At 40.5% G+C, this 17,004-nt stretch overlaps 1 protein-coding gene across 11 annotated transcripts in view; it reads right to left on the reverse strand.

Annotated features, from left to right (window-relative positions):
* Positions 1-17,004, reverse strand: part of MCPH1 (microcephalin 1) — a 238,398-nt gene that overhangs the window by 161,943 nt on the left and 59,451 nt on the right. The gene's annotated exons all lie outside the window — the stretch shown is intronic.

Below are 17,004 nucleotides of genomic sequence, written 5' to 3' on the forward strand. Positions count from 1 at the left end.
AGAAGAGAAAAAAAAAAACAGTTTCCCTCCAGAAATTCATTCTACCAGTTGCCTAGTGGGCCTCCACAAGTGCCAAACTGTTAATACGCTTCCAAGGAAGCAGAGCGTAGAGAGACGTTTTTCTTGCAGGCTTAGAAACCATTTTTCCTGAGCTTCTAGGCAACCATATTCTTGGTCTCAGATGTAAGTACACAATAATGGTCAAGCTTCTGCCACCTGACTCAAGCAGATTCTTCCATCCCTTCCACACAAGAGCACAGATAATGGAACTGCTTATTTGTGTATTGGCATCTCCTATTAATTGGAACTGCAAATTTTTAAAAATAAAAATTTAAAAATACTTTTTACTTATGCATGATGCTAGCAAGAATTAAATGTTTCAGAAATATATAATTAAACATATAAATTTCCCTGTAGTTCCACCAACCAGAAATGCCTATTGTTTTATAATTTGATATATATTAGGGCAAACGTTCTTTTATTAAAAAAAATACCTTTATTTACTTTTGTCTGTGCTGGGTGTTCACTGTGGTATGCAGGCTTAGTTGCCCTACATCATGTGGGATCTTAGTTCACCAACCAGGGATCAAACCTACATTTCCTGAATTGGAAGGCAGATTCTTTTTTTTTTCAATTTTATTTTATTTAACTTTACAATATTGTATTGGTTTTGCCATATATCAAAACGAATCTGCCACAGGTATACATGTGTTCCCCATCCTGAACCCTCCTCCCTCCTCCCTCCCCATACCATCCCTCTGGGTCGTCCCAGTGCACCAGCCCCAAGCATCCAGTATTGTGCATCGAACCTGGACAGGCGACTCATTTCATACATGATATTATACATGTTTCAATGCCATTCTCCCAAATCTTCCCACCCTCTCCCTCTCCCACAGAGTCCAAAAGACTGTTCTATACATCAGTGTCTCTTTTGCTGTCTCGTATACAGGGTTATTGTCACCATCTTTCTAAATTCCATAACTGGAAATAGAACTGCCTTATGATCCAGCAATCCCACTGCTGGGCATACACACTGAGGAAACCAGAATTGAAAGAGACACATGTACCCCAATGTTCATCACAGCACTGTTTACAACAGCCAGGACATGGAAGCAACCTAGATGTCCATCAGCAGATGAATGGATAAGAAAGCTATGGTACATATACACAATGGAGTATTACTCAGCCATTAAAAAGAATACATTTGAATCAGTTCTAATGAGGTGGATGAAACTGGAGCCTATTATACAGAGGAAGGCAGATTCTTAACCACTGAACCACCAGGGAAGTCCCCCTAAATGTTCTCTTTATTTAAAACACAAACGGGAATGCACACTATTCTTACATTCTTTCAGGTCATGTGATGTACCGCAAATGGAACCAGCTGCTCAGTATAACCTCAAAACCATCATGGCACACAAAGCAGTGCCTTGAATGGTCCTATGAAGGAATGAGAAGGAACCAAAGGTGCCCAAAGGACCCAGGGGGACACATGGGAACGCAAGGGCCTCTGTGCCACATGGGGCTATTGAGAGACAGTGAAGGAAGAGACAAGGTGAATGAAAAGGATACTCGGAGGAAGACCTCAGAAACGGCACATGAGCTAGCCAACAATGGACAGCCAACATCCTGTGTTTTTAGTTTCCCTCCAGAACATCCTTTGTCAGCTCTCCTCTGTCCTGGATACAAGTGGAATGTGAGCATGGCTCCCTGGGCTGAGTCTGGAGACAAGGCCTTTATGCAGGAGTAAGATTCTGGCTTCAGTGTCATCCTAGAATGAGGACTACACAGAGCCAGAGACATGGCCAACCCCAAGTAAAACCCTGCGGAGGTCATTCCAAAGCATTTACTTTCTTCTGGGGACCCATCCAGAAGCAGCCTGTAGGACGTCATCAGTGGGAAGTGCTCATTCCTAGAATGAAGGCATGAAGGGGGGCAGGCAGAGGAAGCTCTCCTGACTTTTGATGACCGGGCTCCTTCTCCGTGACTGCACCTCAGGCTGCTTCTCTTTCTTACCTGCACTCACTCCCGGGAGCCCTCTCATGACCTCAGGGCTTTCTGCAGGAGCAAAACGCCTACAATCCCAACTTCACATTTCTAGCTGAGACCCATTTTGTGATGCCAAGACTCAGACTCTCCTCCTATCTGACATCTCCATCTGGAGGTCTAGTAAGGATCTCAGATGTGACATATCCAAAACTAAGCTACTGTTCTTTTCAGGAAATTATGCAAGAAAAAGAAATTCAAATTGCAAAGGAAGAAATCAACCTATCTCTCTTCACAGATGAAAAGATCTTACAGGCAGAAAACTCTATGAAGAAACCATAAAAAAATGTTAGGACAAATGAATTTAGCAAAGTTGCAGGAAACAAAAAAAGCACAAAACTTATTTCTATACCTTAGTAATGAACAATCAGAAAAGGAAACTAAGAAACCAATTTCATTTATTAGCACCAAAAATAATAAAATACTTAGGAATAAATTTAACAAAGATGAAGCAAGCTTTGTACACTGAAAATTTTTTTAATTGCTAGAAGAAATCAAAGATGACCTAAATAAATGGAAAGACAGTCTGTGTTCATGAATTGGAAGACTTAATATTATTGATGACAATACTTGCCACAGCAGATTCAATGCAATCTCTACCAAAATTTCAATGGCAATTTTTGTAGAAATGGAAAAATCCATCCTAAAATCCATATAGAATTCCAAGGAAACACAAATAGCCAAAACAATCTTGAAAAAGAACCACAAAATGGAGATCTCACACTTCCTGATTTCAAAATTTACTACAAAATTACAGTACTCAAATTGTATAGTACTGCAGAGGGATAGATGTGAATACAGAATTGAAAGTCTGGAAATAAACCCTCACATCTATGGTCAACTATTTTTGACAAGGTTGCCAAGATTGTTCATGGATAGTCTCTTCAACAAATGATGCTGAGAGAACTGGATAACCACATATGAAATAAACTGGATCTTTACCTTACACTGTAGAAAAAAATTAACTCAAAATGGATCTAATTTGAGAGCAGAAGCTATAAAACTCTTGGAAGAAAACACAGGGAAAAATATTCATGACACTGGTTCCTTAAATTATGGCACCAAAAGCACAGGCAAAAAAGATAATTATATAAATTGGACTTCATCAAAATTAACTTTTTTTTGGCATCAGAAAACACTATCAAGAGAGTGAAAAGACAACCCCAAAAATGGGAGAAAATATGTGCTAATCATACATTTGACAAGGGTTTAACATCCAGCATATATAAGGACTTATACAACTCAACAAAAAAAAGGACAACTCATATTAAATAAGGGCAAATAACTTGAACAGACATTTCTCCAAAGAAGATAAGCAAATGGCCCGTAGCACATGAAAATATGCTCTAAACCACTAGTCATTTGGGAAATTCAAATGAGATACCAGACCTAATGAGATACCACTTTATAGCCACTAGGATGGTTACAATAAAAACAACAACAATAAAACCCCCCAAAACAGCAAGTGTTGATGAGGGTTTCTGCTGGAAGCTGCATGTGTTCTGGCTGGAATATAAAATGATGCGGCAGCAGTGGGAAACATCTGGTGGCTCCTCAGAAAGTGAAACAGAATTACCCCAGGGCCAGCAAACTTACTCCCGGCATACATCCAAATGAACTGAAAATCAAGGATTCATATACTTGTATGTGAATTTTCACAAGAGCCAAAAGGTGAAAACACTATGTCCATCAGTAAATAAAAGGATAGACAAAATTTGGAATATACATACAATGGAATATTACTCATCCATAAAAACAAATGTATACTCATATTGTATACATGGATGACTCTTGAAAACATGCTAAGAGAAAAAAAGCTAGATATAAAAGGATGCATACTATATAATTCTATTTACAAAATTTCTAGAAAGGGTAAGCTTGTAGAGATAGAAGTAGACCAGAAGTTACTGTGGGCTTGCAGTGAAAAGATAACATGCAACCCAATGTTCACTGGAGCACTGTTTACAATAGCCAGGGCATGGAAGCAACCTAAATGTCCATAGACAGAGGAATGGATAAAAATGTGGTACATACATACAATGGAATATTATACATTCATTAAAAAAGAATGAAATCATGCCATTTGCAGCAACCTGGATGAACCTAGAGCATGTCATATTGAATGAAGTAAGTCAGACAGAGAAGGAGAAATGTCCATATGACATCACTTATACATGGAATCTAAAAAGAAACTATAGACCTGAACTTATAAAACAGAACGAGACTCACAGAAAATGAACTTATGGTTTCCGGGGCAGGGAGGAATAGTTCGGGACTTGGGGAAGGTCAGGCACACTCTGCTGTATTTAACATGGGTAACCAACAAGGAGCCTGTACAGCACAGGGAACTCTGCTTGATGTTGCCTGGCAGCCTGGAAGGGAGAGGGGTTTGGGGGAGAATGGATACATGCGTGTGTCTGGCTGAGCCTTTGCTGTTCACCTCAAACTTTCACAATGCTGTTGATCGGCCATACTCCACTACAAAATGTTTTTGGTGTTTAAAAAAAAAGAAAGAAGAAGTACTTACCAGGGGATGGGGTGAGGTGGGAACTGGGGGTTATTAAAAACCCTTCTCTGAAGGGTTTTTGGGGAGCTAGGGTCTTCCAAGCATGTTCTTTTTGGGCCCTGTACTTTGCTTCACCACAACCTTGTATCAGTAAAATGGCTCTACTATGCTGTGGGGGAGCAAACACAAATTTGGTTTGGGAACGCGTGGACAATTCTTTCACTTTTCCTCTATTTGAAAGTCTTCAGGGGGGAGGAGCCAAGATGGCGGAGGAGTAGGACGGGGAGAACACTTTCTCCCCCACAAATTCATCAAAAGAGCATTTAAACGTCGAGTAAATTCCACAAAACAACTTCTGAATGCTGGCAGAGGACATCAGGCACCCAGAAAAGCAGCCCAACTCTTCGAAAGGAGGTAGGAAAAAATATAAAAGACAAAAAAAGAGACAAAAGAGGGAGGGACGGAGTTCCGTCCCGGGAAGGGAGTCTTAAAAAGAGAGAAGTTTCCAAACACCAGGAAACCCTCTCACTGCCGAATCTGTGCCGAGCTTTGGAAGCACAGAGGGCAACATAAAAGGGAGGGGAAAAAAAATAAACAATTAAAAATCGCGGATTGTGAGCCCTACGGTAACTCCCCCAGCGGAGAAGCAGCGCAGACGCCTGCACATGGCTTTAGCAAGCGGGGGCTGGGCAGGGAAGTGCGGCGCGGGCTGTGTCCCTTAGAGTAAGAATCGGGCCGAATGTCCTGAGCGCTATCTGAGCGAAATAATTTGGGCTAGCAAACCAGACTGTGGGATATCTACCACGCGAAAAGCCAGCCCTAACCTAAGACACCGCCAGGCCCGCGCACAGAACAAAGGACTGAACAGAGATAGCCGGCTGCAGACCTTCCCCCTCCGGTGACAGGCAGCCAGAGCCTGAAGGGGGCAATCGCAGCCCCAGGGAGACACTATCTATAAAACTGTAAGCAGGCTTCTTTGCTAACTAAAACTTCTTGGGGGTCTGGACGGTCAACATCTGCCTGAGAAGGTGCGCCAGTTTTACACCCAGATAACCGAGTGGCGGGGAGGCGATAAGTCGCAGCATTGGCGCCCGCCAAACACCTCATCACCTGAGCTGCTCGGATCTGGGAAGAACACAAAACGCAGGCCCAACCGAGTCTGCGCCTCTGAGGACTACCTGAGTGCCTGAACCTGAGCGGCTTGGACCTGGGAGCTCAGCCCAGGGCCGGCCTCTGATTGTTCCCGGCGGAACAACCTAGAGCCCGAGCAGGGTGGACAGGGAGGCTACACGCGCCGTGAGCGGGGGCAGACCCAGTGTGGCTGAGGCACTGCGAGCGCACGCCAGTGTTATCTGTTTGCAGCATCCCTCCCTCCCTCCCCACAGCGCGGCTGAACAAGTGAGCCTAAATTAAAAAAAAAAAAAAAAAAAAAATAGTGTCCTCAACCATCCCCTTTGTGTCAGGGCGGGAACCAGACACTGAAGAGACCAGCAAACAGAAGAAGCTATAACAGAGGGAACTGCCTTGGAAGCTACAGGCCATAGATTAAAACCCTGTGGTTACTACGGATTACATAGGAAGGGGCCTATAGATCTTGAGAAATATAAGTCGGACCAAGGAACTGCCAAAAATGAACTGAACCCACAGTACTCACAACAAAACCAGAGAAAGACCTAGATATATTTTTACTATTTTTACGATCAATCTTTCTTTTTTTTTTTAATTAAAAAAAAAAATTTTTTTAAGTCCTCTATTGTCCTTTAATTTTCACTTTTATAACTATTACTTTGCCAAAAAAAAAAAAGACCCTATTTTTTTTTTCTTCTTCAGCAAACTTCATATATATATTTTATAATTTTTTGACCGTGTTTTTTTTTTTTCTTTTTTCTTTTTCTTCTTTTCTTTAACATTGTATTTTTGAAATTCCAAACTCTACTCTAGATTTTTAATTTTAGCCTTTTGATATATGTTATCAATTTTGTACCTATAGTTTTTTTCATAATTTCTGTGACTTTTTTTTTTCCTCTGTTTCTTTCTCTTCTTCTTTTATATAACATCGTATATCTGCAATTCCAAACTCTACTCAAGATTTTTAATTTATGCTTTTTGGTATTTGATATCAATTTTGTACCTGTATTTTCTTTATAATTTTTGCGACATTGTTTTTGTTGGTTTGTTTGTTTTCTCTCTTTATTTTTCTTCTTCTTCTTTTTTTTTTTTTTAACGTTGTATTTTTGAAATTCCAAACTCTACTCTAGATTTTTAATTTTTGCTTTTTGGTATTAGTTATCAATTTTGTACCTGTAGTTTCTTTATTACTTTCACAACCTTGTTTGTTTTTCTTTGTTCGTTTTTTCTCTCTTTCTTTTCCTTCTTCTTTTCATTAACATCACATTTTTGAAATTCCAAACTCTACTCTAGATTTCTAATTTTTGTTTTTATGTATTTGTTACCAATTTTATACCTTTAAGAACCCAATCTTCAGGACCCATTTTTCACTAGTGTACAAGATTACTGGCTTGACTGCTCTCTCTCCCTTTGGACTCTCCATTTTCTCCACCAGGTCACCTGTATCTCCTCCCTAACCCCTCTCTACTCTACCCAACTCTGTGAATTTCTGTGTGTTCCAGACGGTGGAGAACACTTAAGGAACTGATTACTGGCTGGATCTGTCTCCCTCCTTTTCATTTCCCCCTTTTATCCTTCTGGCCACCTCTGTCTCCTGCCTCCTTCTTCTCTTCCCTGTATAACTCCGTGAACATCTCTGAGCGGTCCAGTTGTGGAGTGCACATAAGGAAGTGACTACTGGCTAGCCCACTCTCTCCACTGTTGATTCCACCTCATCTCATTTGGGTCACCTCTAACTCCCTCCTCCGTCTTCTCTTCTCCATGTAACGCTGTGAACCTCTCTGAGTGACCCTCACAGTAGAGAAACTTTTCATCTTTAATGTAGATGTTTTATCAGTGGTGCTGTATAGAAGGAGAAGTTTTGAAACTACTGTAAAATTAAGACCGATAACTGGAAGTAGGAGGCTTAAGTCCAAACCCTGACTCCAGGGAACTCCTGACTCCAAGGAACATTAATTGACAGGAGCTCATCAAACGCCTCCATACCGACACTGAAACCAAGCACCACACAAGGGCCAACAAGTTCCAGGGAAAGACATAACAAGCAAATTCTCCAGCAACAAAGGAACACAGCCCTGAGCTTCAAGATACAGGCTGCCCAAAGTCACCCCAAAACCATAGACATCTCATAACTCATTACTGGACATTTCATTACACTCCAGAGAGAAGAAATACAGCTCCATCCACCAGAACATCGACACAAGCTTCCCTAACCAGGAAACCTTGACAAGCCACCTGTACAAACCCACACACAGCGAGGAAACGCCACAATAAAGAGAACTCCACAAACTGCCAGAATACAGAAAGGACACCCCAAACTCAGCAATTTAAACAAGATGAAGAGACAGAGGAATACCCAGCAGATAAAGGAACAGGATAAATGCCCACCAAACCAAACAAAAGAGGAAGAGATAGGGAATCTACCTGATAAAGAATTCCAAATAATGATAGTGAAATTGATCCAAAATCTTGAAATTAAAATGGAATCACAGATAAATAGCCTGGAGGCAAGGATTGAGAAGATGCAAGAAAGGTTTAACAAGGACTTAGAAGAAATAAAAAAGAGTCAATATATAATGAATAATGCAATAAGTGAAATTAAAAACACTCTGGAGGCAACAAATAGTAGAATAACAGAGGCAGAAGATAGGATTAGTGAATTAGAAGATAGAATGGTAGAAATAAATGAATCAGAGAGGATAAAGAAAAACGAATTAAAAGAAATGAGGACAATCTCAGAGACCTCCAGGACAATATTAAACGCTACAACATTCGAATCATAGGGATCCCAGAAGAAGAAGACAAAAAGAAAGACCATGAGAAAATACTTGAGGAGATAATAGTTGAAAACTTCCCTAAAATGGGGAAGGAAATAATCACCCAAGTCCAAGAAACCCAGTCCCAAACAGGATAAACCCAAGGCGAAACACCCCAAGACACATAGTAATCAAATTAACAAAGATCAAACACAAAGAACAAATATTAAAAGCAGCAAGGGAAAAACAACAAATAACACACAAGGGAATTCCCATAAGGATAACAGCTGATCTTTCAATAGAAACTCTTCAAGTCAGGAGGGAATGGCAAGACATACTTAAAATGATGAAAGAAAATAACCTACAGCCCAGATTATTGTACCCAGCAAGGATCTCATTCAAGTATGAAGGAGAAATCAAAAGCTTTTCAGACAAGCAAAAGCTGAGAGAATTCTGCACCACCAAACCAGCTCTCCAACAAATACTAAAGGATATTCTCTAGACAGGAAACACAAAAACGGTGTATAAATTCGAACCCAAAACAATAAAGTAAATGGCAACGGGGTCATACTTATCAGTAATTACCTTAAACGTAAATGGGTTGAATGCCCCAACCAAAAGACAAAGACTGGCTGAATGGATACAAAAACAAGACCCCTGCATATGTTGTCTACAAGAGACCCACCTCAAAACAGGGGACACATACAGACTGAAAGTGAAGGGCTGGAAAAAGATTTTCCATGCGAATAGGGACCAAAAGAAAGCAGGAGTAGCAATACTCATATCAGATAAAATAGACTTTAAAACAAAGACTGTGAAAAGAGACAAAGATGGTCACTACATAATGATCAAAGGATCAATCCAAGAAGAAGATATAACAATTATAAATATATATGCACCCAACACAGGAGCACCGCAGTATGTAAGACAAATGCTAACAAGTATGAAAGGAGAAATTAACAATAACACAATAATAGTGGGAGACTTTAATACCCCACTCACACCTATGGATAGATCAACTAAACAGAAAATTAACAAGGAAACACAAACTTTAAACGATACAATAGACCAGTTAGACCTAATTGATATCTATAGGACATTTCATCCCAAAACAATGAATTTCACCTTCTTCTCAAGCGCACATGGAACCTTCTCCAGGATAGATCACATCCTGGGCCATAAAGCTAGCCTTGGTAAATTCAAAAAAATAGAAATCATTCCAAGCATCTTTTCTGACCACAATGCAGTAAGATTAGATCTCAATTACAGGAGAAAAACTATTAAAAAATCCAACATATGGAGGCTGAACAACACGCTGCTGAATAACCAACAAATCACAGAAGAAATCAAAAAAGAAATCAAAATTTGCATAGAAACGAATGAAAATGAAAACACAACAACCCAAAACCTGTGGGACACGGTAAAAGCAGTCCTAAGGGGAAAGTTCATAGCAATACAGGCACACCTCAAGAAACAAGAAAAAAGTCAAATAAATAACCTAACTCTACACCTAAAGCAACTAGAAAAGGAAGAAATGAAGAACCCCAGGGTTAGTAGAAGGAAAGAAATCTTAAAAATTAGAGCAGAAATAAATGCAAAAGAAACAAAAGAGACCATAGCAAAAATCAACAAAACCAAAAGCTGGTTCTTTGAAAGGATAAATAAAATTGACAAACCATTAGCCAGACTCATCAAGAAACAAAGGGAGAAAAATCAAATCAATAAAATTAGAAATGAAAATGGAGAGATCACAACAGACAACACAGAAATACAAAGGATCATAAGAGACTACTATCAACAATTATATGCCAATAAAATGGACAACGAGGAAGAAATGGACAAATTCTTAGAAAAGTACAACTTTCCAAAACTCGATCAGGAAGAAATAGAAAATCTTAACAGACCCATCACAAGCACGGAAATTGAAACTGTAATAAAAAATCTTCCAGCAAACAAAAGCCCAGGTCCAGACGGCTTCACAGCTGAATTCTACCAAAAATTTAGAGAAGAGCTAACACCTATCCTGCTCAAACTCTTCCAGAAAATTGCAGAGGATGGTAAACTTCCCAACTCATTCTATGAGGCCACCATCACCCTAATACCAAAACCTGACAAAGATCCCACAAAAAAAGAAAACTACAGGCCAATATCACTGATGAACATAGATGCAAAAATCCTTAACAAAATTCTAGCAATCAGAATCCAACAACACATTAAAAAGATCATACACCATGACCAAGTGGGCTTTATCCCAGGGATGCAAGGATTCTTCAATATCCGCAAATCAATCAATGTAATACACCACATTAACAAATTGAAAAATAAAAACCATATGATTATCTCAATAGATGCAGAGAAAGCCTTTGACAAAATTCAACATCCATTTATGATCAAAACTCTCCAGAAAGCAGGAATAGAAGGAACATACCTCAACATAATCAAAGCTATATATGACAAACCCACAGCAAACATTATCCTCAATGGTGAAAAATTGAAAGCATTTCCTCTAAAGTCAGGAACAAGACAAGGGTGCCCACTTTCACCATTACTATTCAACATAGTTTTGGAAGTTTTGGCCACAGCAATCAGAACAGAAAAAGAAATAAAAGGAATCCAAATTGGAAAAGAAGAAGTAAAGCTCTCACTGTTTGCAGATGACATGATCCTCTACATAGAAAACCCTAAAGACTCCACCAGAAAATTACTAGAACTAATCAATGACTATAGTAAAGTTGCAGGATATAAAATCAACACACAGAAATCCCTTGCATTCCTATACACTAATAATGAGAAAACAGAAAGAGAAATTAAGGAAACAATTCCATTCACCATTGCAATGGAAAGAATAAAATACTTAGGAATATATCTACCTAAAGAATCTAAAGACCTATATATAGAAAACTATAAAACACTGGTGAAAGAAATCAAAGAGGACACTAACAGATGGAGAAATATACCATGTTCATGAATTGGAAGAATCAATGTAGTGAAAATGAGTATACTACCCAAAGCAATCTATAGATTCAATGCAATCCCTATCAAGCTACCAACAGCATTCTTCACAGAGCTAGAACAAATAATTTCACAATTTGTATGGAAAAACAAAAAACCTCGAATAGCCAAAGTGATCTTGAGAAAGAAGAATGGAACTGGAGGAATCAACCTACCTGACTTCAGGCTCTACTACAAAGCCACAGTTATCAAGACAGTATGGTACTGGCACAAAGACAGAAATATAGATCAATGGAACAAAATAGAAAGCCCAGAGATAAATCCACGCACATATGGACACCTTATCTTCGACAAAGGAGGCAAGAATATACAATGGATTAAAGACAATCTCTTTAACAAGTGGTGCTGGGAACTCTGGTCAACCACTTGTAAAAGAATGAAACTAGAACACTTTCTAACACCATACACAAAAATAAACTCAAAATGGATTAAAGATCTAAACGTAAGACCAGAAACTATAAAACTCCTAGAGGAGAACATAGGCAAAACACTCTGACATACATCACAGCAGGATCCTCTATGACCCACCTCCTAGAATATTGGAAATAAAAGCAAAAATAAACAAATGGGACCTAATTAACCTTAAAAGCTTCTGCACATCAAAGGAAACTATTAGCAAGGTGAAAAGGCAGCCTTCAGAATGGGAGAAGATAATAGCAAATGAAGCAACTGACAAACAACTAATCTCGAGAATATACAAGCAACTCCTACAGCTCAACTCCAGAAAAATAAATGACCCAATCAAAAAATGGGCCAAAGAACTAAATAGACATTTCTCCAAAGAAGACATACAGATGGCTAACAAACACATGAAAAGATGCTCAACATCACTCATTATCAGAGAAATGCAAATCAAAACCACTATGAGGTACCATTTCACACCAGTCAGAATGGCTGCGATCCAAAAGTCTACAAGTAATAAATGCTGGAGAGGGTGTGGAGAAAAGGGAACCCTCTTACACTGTTGGTGGGAATGCAAACTAGTACAGCCACTATGGAGAACAGTGTGGAGATTCCTTAAAAAACTGGAAATAGACATGCCTTATGATCCAGCAATCCCACTGCTGGGCATACACACTGAGAAAACCAGAAGGGAAAGAGACACGAGTACCCCAATGTTCATCGCAGCACTGTTTATAATAGCCAGGACATGGAAGCAACCTAGATGTCCATCAGCAGATGAATGGATAAGAAAGCTGTGGTACATATACACAATGGAGTATTATTCAGCCATTAAAAAGAATACATTTGAATCAGTTCTAATGAGGTGGATGAAACTGGAGCCTATTATACAGAGTGAAGTAAGCCAGAAAGAAAAACACCAATACAGTATACTAACGCATATATATGGAATTTAGAAAGATGGTAACAATAACCCTGTGTACGAGACAGCAAAAGAGACACTGATGTATAGAACAGTCTTGTGCACTCTGTGGGAGAGGGAGAGGGTGGGAAGATTTGGGAGAATGGCATTGAAACATGTAAAATATCATGTATGAAATGAGTTGCCAGTCCAGGTTCGATGCACGATACTGGATGCTTGGGGCTGGTACACTGGGACGACCCAGAGGGATGGAATGGGGAGGGAGGAGGGAGGAGGGTTCAGGATGGGGAACACATGTATACCTGTGGTGGATTCATTTTGATATTTGGCAAATCTAATACAGTTATGTTAAGTTTAAAAATAAAATAAAATTAAAAAAAAAAAAAAAAAAAAGAAAGTCTTCATAAGACAAAGTTTTAACTGTTATTCAGGTGAACATTCTGTGAACTGGCAAGGCATATAACCACCACTGTAAAAACCACTTAGAGGGTCAATTATCAATTTGCCCCTTACAGTACTTGAAGCGCAGCAAGCATTCAGCATGCTCTGCCGAGCAGAATAAAAGCTCTGTGCACAGAAGTCAAGGTTCTTTTCCTCCTCTTAGAATGCTATCACTGCCGGAAAATACCTTCAACCAGGCAATTATACAGAAAGAATATATGAAGCATAAAAGATACAATCAGATGCTAGGAGACCCAGAAGAAGACTTCAATTCAGTACATATTTTTGCAGCTCACTTGTTAGTGACTTCGTATCTGATGGCCACTTGGCCTTTCCTTACCTCATGTGTCTCATCTAAGAAACCAGACAATGAAGTACTCCTACAGGGCTAAGTGATTAATTACTTCGCCGAAAGCAGATATTAATTCGAGCAGTTTTGTAAACATAACCTTCACAGTATGTGACTTCATGAGAATACATTTCCTAACTTGGTCATTTATCTACGTAACCTTTGCTACATGTCACCTTTCAACGTAAGTAATAAAAACAGGGAGAAAGTTCAGTCGTTTTCTTCTCTCTTAATGATGGTGGCCTGGCCCTGCTCCACCCTGGCTGTGAAGCTACACATAGGGTGACAGCCACAGTGCACAAAGCTAATGAGGATAGGAAAATCTTATTTAATGTTATTGGAAAAGACAAAAAAAAAAAAAAAAAAAAAAAGACAGGCTAACGTCTATTCGAACCAAGCACAGTCAGTGTTGAAAAATGAAACAGTCCTTCAAGACTGAGACCTGGATCTCCCTGTCCTGTAAGATGCATTCCCATTCTATGAAAAGTTGATTCTCCAAAACAAACTTGAACCTGACCTGGTCCCTGTGCCCTGGAACCTAGAAAGCTGGGTAAGAACTCTTCCCACCCTTTCGGGTTCTTGGGAAAGCACAGCGGAAGGGCCCATGCTCCCCTCCACTGCTCTGAGACAGGACGGCAGCCGGCAGCCGGCACCCTTCCTTGGCGGCTCGGGAAAGCCCCCCTCCTGCCTCCCGGGGTTCCCACCAGACTCACTGACAACCCCCTTGCTTACCTGCCTCAGGAGCCCCAGGCCCCGCCTTTTCTCTGCAAGGCTCCCCACGCTCCAGTTACATCAGTCTGAAAAGAATGGGCTCAACTGTCTCGTGCGTTTGTTTTCACAGATCTGGGGCTGGGCCTCGCATGGGACTGGCCCCGCTTCCCCACCCAGGTAACCCTGGCTGAAGGCATCTTCGGGACCCTTCCTGAGTGGGGACTCAGGGTCCCAGCATTGGGACCAGATCAAGTCCTGGAGTCCGGGCTCTAGTCCAGCAATACCATGGTAAGGGTTTGATGTTTACTGACTTTCTGAGTGTTCACTCTGGTGCCCGTTTCTTTTGGTTTCACGGTCTGACCATTTGGTGATCTCTGCAAATCGGTTGATGGTCCACAGAGATCTTTGTTCCCTGACAGACAACAGAGTTTTTTCTGCTTGTTTTTCTTCTTTCAGCTCAAATACTATTAACAATTTCATGCCACCAGGGAGTAGATATCTGGACTAAATTTTGGATTTCCGTGTTTATGCCATGAGAGAAATTTTTAGCTATGAGTAAAATTTTAAAATTGAAATTACAAGCTCTCTGTGTGTGTGTGTGTGTCTATGTGCATCCATGCCTATAATCCAGAAAGGCCATTCTCATCCTGAGAAAAGCGTCTTGAGATGGTGTTACCAATTGAGATTTTAAAATCTCCTAAAGAAGCCGTTGGCTTAGAAATAAAGTGCCTACAAACCGAATATTCCTAAAATTCCCAAATATTATGGAAATTGAACTCCCACTATTTTAAACAGTGCCAAAAAAGAAAAAATACTTAAAGAAAAATTTTGGGAAGGGATTTCCTTACTGTTTCCTTTTTTAAATTGGGGTATAGTTGATCTACAATATTATGTTAGTTTCAAGTTATAAAATAATGATTCAAAAATTTTATAGATTATACTCCACTTAAAGTTACTGTAAAATACTAGCTATATTCCCTGTGCTGTGCAATATATCCTTGTAGCTTATTTATGACGAGCCTGGTCCCTGGCTTACAGTGTTCCCGGAGTGAGGGAGGTGACTCTGAGCAGGCCCAAGAACTACAAGACAGTGGGGACCTCAGAAGAAAGGAATTCACCCAAATTTATAGGCACTGCAGGTGAAATCTGACAGCAGGCTCTTGGCTTGGCTTCCTTACCCCAAGAGGCTTTTAAATGTTACAATCTACGATTCCTTATGAAAACTTCCCGAAAATCAAACCTAAGGCCTAGGTGGTAAATTACCATTCTTGCTGCACCTATCTAAACACAGCTAATGAGAACAGCCTTATTCTGTGATCATAAATAATCTTTCTTTGATTACTAGGGGAGGGACTACAGAAAAAAATTCCGTTTCTATGGGAAACTCTGCAGTGTTTACCGAACACCATTCCAGGACTTTGGATTTTAGCCATGTTCACTGAGTGACTCTGCACCTCTGTGGACACTGCAGGGAACTGGTGGATGCAAAAACTCTGCTTTGTCTGGTAGGGACTTACTAGACTTCCTTGTCCTCTAGGTAAAAACCAGTTTGCATCCCTATCTGCACCCTGGCCCAGGTCCCCAAACTGCCAGTCCTTACTGAATCTCCAGTGTTTCTGGTTTCCTTCAGCATCTGCCTATAGATCCCCAAACTAAAGTCTTGGCACCACCAGGAGCCAGCGCCAGGTGGCCAGGACCTCAGTCTGGCCTCTGGTGACCTTGCAGGCGCCTTTCTCCCTGGCTCTGAACATGAGCCCGGGTGGGCAGGGTCCTTCTCTGCACAGGCCCCGTCTGGCACATGCCTCTGTGTGAGAGGTGACCATGCCTGTGGGCAACCTTGATGGAGACCCTCAGGACACTTGAGAAGCTGTCCTGCAAAACTAAGAGCTGCTTCTTCATGGGGTCCTGAAGGCTCAGCTCCCGAGTCTTCATACAGTTCAACCGTCTAAGTCAATTGTTTGCTCCTTTTCACTATAGGAATACCTCTTTTACAATGCCCAGTCTTCAGGGCCCGAAAACAACCAATCTTTGCCAACGGGAGATGAACCAGCATCAGCAAGAATTCCCCAGAGGCTATGAGACTCAGCTTTGCCTCACTCAGAAGGTTTACCATCATGTCCGAGTTGTTTGCTGAGGAACCACGTCCTTTCCTCTGGGACTGAGAAAATGGAACCTGAGCCCTGTGTGCCTGCGAAACTGCGCTGGCTGGAAAGCCACCACTCTCATGTTTGGAGAAAAGGCTAACTCCAAAGGACCACTGCTCTCCATCACCCACACCACCTTTCTCGCTCCACCAACTCAGACTCAGATAGCCTGCGCTCACATTTTCTTGCCCAAAGACCCTCAACGCCATCCTGCTTCCCTGGCTCCGTGAAACCCCAGGGCTTCTCCTTCCCCTAAGCGCTCCCTATAAGAGTGAGCTCCACATTATAATGGTCTGAAAAAAACCATTTTCTGAATTTCAGTACATTTTGTCTGTCACAACTACTACACGTTTGTTTTAAATGTCTAGGAACAGAGTTTTGAGAAAGGCCGTGAATACCCAAGAAGCAACTGTCTCATTAGATCTTCTACTTCAGTGTTTTAATTTCCAACGTCAAGTTTGTCCTCTAAGGTCAATTTTGAATATAAAGCGATGAAAAGAGGAAGAAATCCTTGAATAATTAATAGAAGCAAAATCATCCTATGCTAAAAAGAATGCAGATACTAATATTCATTTGGTCATCAGACA

The sequence above is a fragment of the Bubalus bubalis genome, chromosome 1, assembly GCF_019923935.1.
Source record: "Bubalus bubalis isolate 160015118507 breed Murrah chromosome 1, NDDB_SH_1, whole genome shotgun sequence".
In the NCBI taxonomy this organism is placed as follows: domain Eukaryota; kingdom Metazoa; phylum Chordata; class Mammalia; order Artiodactyla; family Bovidae; genus Bubalus; species Bubalus bubalis.